The sequence below is a fragment of the Eufriesea mexicana genome, unplaced genomic scaffold (assembly GCF_001483705.2).
Source record: "Eufriesea mexicana isolate 0111107269 unplaced genomic scaffold, ASM148370v2 scaffold1140, whole genome shotgun sequence".
Classification (NCBI taxonomy): domain Eukaryota; kingdom Metazoa; phylum Arthropoda; class Insecta; order Hymenoptera; family Apidae; genus Eufriesea; species Eufriesea mexicana.
The window spans coordinates 285,635-292,155 of record NW_016909285.1 but is presented as its reverse complement, the minus strand read 5'-3'; the positions used below and the strand labels follow the sequence as shown (position 1 = coordinate 292,155).

General features: G+C 37.8%; 1 long non-coding RNA gene across 1 annotated transcript; it reads right to left on the bottom strand.

Moving 5' to 3' along the window:
• Positions 1 to 4,131: 4,131 nt before the first annotated feature.
• LOC108547700 (uncharacterized) lies at positions 4,132 to 5,505 on the bottom strand. Its single transcript, XR_001890221.1, has 3 exons — positions 5,430 to 5,505; positions 4,622 to 5,333; positions 4,132 to 4,538 (listed from the first exon to the last, which is right to left on the bottom strand). It is a non-coding gene; the product is annotated as an uncharacterized LOC108547700 (long non-coding RNA).
• Between the last annotated feature and the right edge of the window lie 1,016 nt (positions 5,506 to 6,521).

The following is a 6,521-nucleotide window of genomic DNA, read 5'->3' as shown; positions in this document are numbered from 1 at the left end:
AGAAGAATCGCTCTCTTGAAAAATCTTTTCCACTATCGGAAATTTTTATCGCCCTGCGACCTTGCGAAATCTTGGTATCGAGCAGGATGCAAATTTTTCCGTATCTCTTAAGTCCTCGGGTAGAGATTTTATTCTATTCCAGGGAAAAATTCTTTTGATTTGGAAAAATTTATCGCGGTAACAATGGAAATGTGAGGAAGATAATTTTGTACGAAATCGGTAGTATCCAATGAATTTGTTGCATCTCATAATCGATAGTTTAATATTCGAGAGGGTGGCAAAAGTGAGTAGGTTTAATTCCAAAATCGAATAAAAATGGAATTTTAATAGTACGAAACTGGCTAATGGTACATTGAACTTTTTAATTCTCCCATTACTGTTTTTAAATTATTTCGTATCCCCTTTTTGAACTACCTTGCGCAGAATAGAAATTTAATAAATTCTTTATGGAAGCGTCCTTCGTTTATAAAAATTTTCGAAATAGTTGTAACGTTAATTACAAGGTTGTAAATAACGCTGTAATTAGCAGTGAAATGCTGCTCGATGAAATCAGAGAACAATAGATAGAAGGTGAAAGAGGGAGGAAAAGCGTGTAAGGGGAATCGGACAATTTATGGTCAGACAAATATTAGCTCGTCTTATATGGTAGTCTGTGATTGCATCGTTCCCACAGCTCTTATCTAAGACATTACGAATCCCGAAATAATATTTAAAGTCGACGACAATTACGTTCATTTACTGACTTAAAAATTATTTATCAATTTTTAACACAAAGCTAATAAAATATATCCCACGTATCAAGATGAAACAAAAAATTTTGTTTGAATAAAAGATTCGATTAGCCAAGTAATATCTGTCACCTAACGGATAACCAATATTCCAATATTTAAAAAATTCCAACTACTTGAACCAAAGTGAAGTTATATGGAACACTAGATATTCCTGTTATTTCGAAAATGTTGTTCACTCTTCCAAGGTACTTTGTACATGCTTCGATAATTACCTGTACTAAGACCGACACAGAAATCTCATACAGAAAATTAATATACACTGTTCGATTACACAGAAATCTTACAGGAATAGTATTTCCGTGAATACTATTAATAATCTATTATTAGAAATAATCAACGTGTCAATTTGCAATAACTCTCTGTTAGAAATAAATCGACTTAGAGTACAGGACCAATGAAAGTAACTTCGATACATCTTCTTCGATCGATTCATCGACAATTTAAGTTTCTGCACGCAGTTTTCTAATAGCGTTTAAAAATCCAACATTCGTGCATCCTTCGCTCGCTCTAAACACAATTCCCTAGAAGTTACTATATCGAAACTTCACGCGTCCAATGTGTTCTAAAGCTCTGTCATTCGCTATGTCACGAACGACTTTCTTACGCCATAGGCTACAACATTCGACGAATTAAATAAAATTCGAGAAATTGAATTAAATGGAGAAAATTAAATCAAATCGTCGAAATTGAATTGACAACGTGGAAATGCCGAAAAATGCGAGTAGATCTGACCCAATTGGAACGATCCGGCGAGGGGAGGGATCGTTAATAAAACGGTTAGGTGACATGCCTGACGGTCCACGTCGGGCAAGGTTAAGTGGCGACCCTCGAACTTATAAATAACCGCGAAACATTCCCTCACGGAGCATCGCGCCGACTTCGAGCGCGTGGATCGACGCCGTGCGTGCAGACGCCGCCACGATCTAATTGGAAGGCGTTAATTGGGTCGACTAGGCCGTTTCCACTCCATCTGCCAGCTGTTCTTCAACTTTTCGCATGCTTGCTTGAGAGAAATACCAGTCGACAAGCTTAGATCAAGTACCAATACAATTTTTCGTGTACTCGGAATGGAGAAGCTAAAACTTTGCGCACATTCGTCATATAATGTTATGAGAGTATCAAACTGATAATAATACGACGGCTACAACAAAGAAAATATGCAGTGTTTTTGATAAACGTGTGGTTGCAGAACGTACTGTGCGGAATTGGTTTGCCAAGTTTCGTTCCCGAGATTTCAGTCTTCGAGATGGACCTAAACCAGGACGGTCAAGAGATATCGATGACAGCGATTTGAAAGCCTCAGTGGAAGAAAACCCGCGTCGAACAACCAGAGAATTAGCAGATAAGTTGAAAGTGTCATAGTCTACCGTTTGTCGACACCTGAAAAAGATAGGACAAGTCAGCAAGGCGTTCCGCAGAATTTGTCAGAGAAAAACAAAGCAAATAGGATGGCGGTCGCCATTTCGCTCTCATCTCTGAACAGAAGTGATCCATTTTTGAACAAGCTGATTACAGAAAATAAAAAATAGGTCACGTACGAAAATGTTACCCGGAAAACGTAGATAAGGGTCAGCAACCTCTGCCAGAACCCGAAGCCACTCTTTATGGAAAGAAGATTCTTCTTTGAGTATGGTGGGATCGTAGAGGAATAATCCGTTATGAGCTGTTGAAGTGTCATGAAACAGATACAGCAGACAATTGACCACGTTTACATTAAATAATTGATCACGGTTCAAGAAAAGTTACAACACAAACGACCAGCCCTTATCAATCACGATTTACGATCTAGACCAGGTATGTAGGAAAAAATTTTTGAATTAGGATGAGGACTCACTGGGCCTAGCCCTCACAGATTACCATCTGCTTCGATCATTACAAAATTGTTTAAATGGAAAAAAAATTCAATAGCGATAACTATATAGAAGAATTCATTGAAACGTTTTTCTCATAATCTGGAAATCTCTTCATTTATGTCTTTAAGTGCAAAGAAATAAGTGGAATGATTAGAAAAATGCAAGAAATAATTCTTGGGTTGAAACGTGATCGATTATTAGTATATTCGGTGTTAATGCGCTAGAGAGTACAGTTCAAAATTGGAGATGAGGATTTTTAGAGACGTGCGGCATTGTCAGAAATAAACTGTAAGAGGCAATGTGCAACTTCCTGTTTTGGTTACGTAAGTGACACGCTTGTCTTCATTCATTAGCTATTGCGCTAACAATAAGTGGAAGTGTTCAAAGTCTGAGTATTTTTAATCTCATTGTATGCGTGCAAATCGGTGGAGATCTTCCTTGTATTAGAGAAATACTTCGACTAATTATCTTCTTATCTATTTCCGTTTCTCAGTGCTCCGTATCCTTGAGAAATTTGGAGCTGTGAAAATTACATTTTTTGATTTAATTATCTTCATATCGTAGATAGAAAAATTTTGAAAAATTTTAGAAATTAAACCCTTTGAAATTATTATTTTTAAGTTTTAGTTCATTGATTAATAAAAAAACGGAATATTATTATTTATGTGAAATGAATTCATCTAGTAATGTAAGCGATATAAAAATAAATTTAAAAAAACGAAATGATCTTAACTCACATTTGGCTGTTACGCGTATTACGCAAAGAAAAATAATTTCTCATCCTGTCATTCTTCGCTAGAAATCTTCGGATTTGTAATACAACACTGTTTTCTCGATAAACAACATTTCTCTTCACGTGGGCAAGAATATGCTTCGTGGAAAGACAAACGCGAAGAAAAATGATGATCACAGAAATAAGCAGAAAAAGATGGTGAATAATGTCAAACAAATTTTGACTCGGCGATGAAGAATCGAGTGGTAACCTCGTTTCCTGCGAAAGCTTTTAGCGACGGAGAAATTTGTTTGGTGTTAAAAGACACGACTTTTACACGGCAACCAAGTAAAATTCTTTAGACGGTTGGTAATGCAAAAAATCTTTCTGTAATCTGGATTTTCAATTTCCCATTTCTACTTGAATATATCCAAGATATAAAGATAGTGTTTGACTGATACATTTTGGATCGAATTCTTAAAAATACTACAAAATCATCTTTCTTTCAACATTGCGAAAATTAATAGAGAAAACAAAACTTGTGTGAAAAAATTGTTGTAAATCATACAGCAACATGTTAAAAGACACCACAGAAAAGGAAAAAAGGTTGAGAAGAGCTAATTTGAAACGTTAACCAATTTTTCATAAAAATAGAATTAACATCGTTGTAAAAATATAACAAGCTACCAAAAGATATCCTCAAGCACTAAAAAAATTTCTCGAATTAATAAAACAAGTAAGGAAAAGTAATTCAATTCACCAATAAATACTCCAATTGCGTTATATTAATATTAGATCAATACTAAATCCTAAATCATAAAAAGGTATCCATAAACATAAAATTAATATTCGAAAATCCCTAGAGTTCCAAAACTAACGAAACTGCCAAGGAAATTTCTCAATGTTCGATCTGGCAATAAACAACCCTCGAGTATAATCATTAACATCCCAACATCGGTTAAAATATCCCCCTCATTTTCCCAGCCATAGCGCGTGTCTCAAGCACGCGATCCACTTGCAAGACGTCTCGCGCGTCTCCGGAAACTCCCACGGTGCACAAGATCCGGCCTCCACTTCCACTTAACATGCACATCACAATCTAGCCGGAAAACGAACGTGCACGTCAGCTCGTCCTCGAAACTTCCCCAGCGGCGTGTCCAACCTTGGACCAACCACCATAACCTCAAACAATAAAGAAACACACAGAGCAAGCCTCTAATTAACAAGATCAAAGAACGTAGCTGGTACGACTTTAATTAATATACCTGTCTCGACTTTCCTCTTCCTCTGCGATCAACCTTCCATTTCACCACGAATTCCACGACAGCCTGACAAATTCTGACAGACGTCTGTCGAGTCCCGGGTGTCGATATTCCTTCTTCCGAGTTGGTTGGAATCTCTCATGTGATTGGATGAACGGTGAGGCTGGGCGCAAATACGACGAGTTAATGATTCGAAACAGCACGTGAGGCTGTTGGCAAACGACCAAGCGGTAAGAATTCCACGAGGAATCGGTCTGGATCAGAAACGATCGAGGAGAGACACGAAGGTAGCCGAGGAACCGATCACGGCAGCTTGTTGCGCCGCTTTTGTGGCTAAAGGACAACCTTCGACCGGCCAGCAGCCGGCTGTTTATCTCGTTTCGAATACGCGAGCAACCGGACGTCACTCTTGTTGGCAGTGGAAGATCAGGAGTCGGGTGGAAACCGGGTCTGCAAAAATAGGCACGCGAACGTGCCTCGATTTTACGACGCTACTCTTGCTTTTAGGCGCTACGTTACATGGAACGAATTTACTCGCTATTCATTGCGCAAGTATGTCGAGGGTATCTGTATTTGGTCCAGTCTGATCGATAGATGCTGATTGCACGAGGAGGATGTACTTGCTCGTTAGCGCAACTATGTCTTGCGAGTATCGTATTCGGATATTGTTCGATACGTCGTTTAGCAATTGGCCATACACGATGTTCGCACACAACTGCCAATGAGAGAGAGATTAAGTCGTGCTAAAGAGGATCCAGATTAACCGCAGTACTCGTGAAGATCTTAATCTTCTATGTGAGAGCTAACTTACCGACTGAGCATTCTGCGATAAGTTTTCTGCGACGCATGGACTAGCTGACTCATCGTAACCGTAAAAAAAAACGAAGACTTGCAACTTCTTTGCAAGAGAATCCAGATCTATATTCTCCGATGAATGAAAAAAAAAGGTTTTAAGTCAAAATTAATCCTATTCAACTGTATGGTACAGTTTAAATCATGGTCAAAGCATAGTGACGCCTTATGTACGTTGTTTTCCATGTTCCATGACGAGTTAGCTCATCATGTGTGCTAAAGAAGCATTTTCCAATGACGAAATTTTAAAATTCCTTTTAAACCTAGAAAATGTAGAATGGATAATAATAACATTATTAAGATAGGATACGGTAGTCATAAAATTGATGGTTTTCGAAACTGTAGTATCAATTGTCGCTTGTAAAAATTCTATTAAATAAGACACGGGTATAGATAAGTTAGAATTGATACTTTTAATATTATTAACCGTCACTTAAGTGAAAATGTTGGAAAAAGTAAAGGTAATTGAATTTCGATTTCGCGCCGCTCATCTCGATTTGCGGGATCGATTCGATATATCGGAACTCTCCTGAGAACCCATGACTGATTTCGTAACTGAATAATGAAATCCTCCGAGCGGGAACTTTTATCGGCAATTCTATTTGCTCGTCGATAGAGAGAAGTTTTAAGTATCTGACTGTTAAATAGAGATTCAACGGAACCAATTAAATGAAAAATGAAATTGCATTGAAAATTCACAAACCTGCAGATAAAACGGAAAGTTAACCTAAACTTTCGTGATCACGTTGCTCGAACTTTGACGAATTAAAATCTAATCGCAAATCGATTTTGTAACTAATTACAGAAATTAATGAGTGCTTCTGTAATTTCCACTGTAACCTACAATTAGAAATTATTTTTATCGAGTTAATATCTGACACTGTATCTAAAGGTTGCCGATCCCTTACCTTACGATGTAAGTTCCAATGGCGCGTGTCGTAATCAAACAGCGAAATCACACAGTCATACGTCGAATCATATTGTCCGAACGCGGCGAAGAATAACACGTAACTGACAAGTCTCAACTTGTCTCGGCAGATAAACATCGACG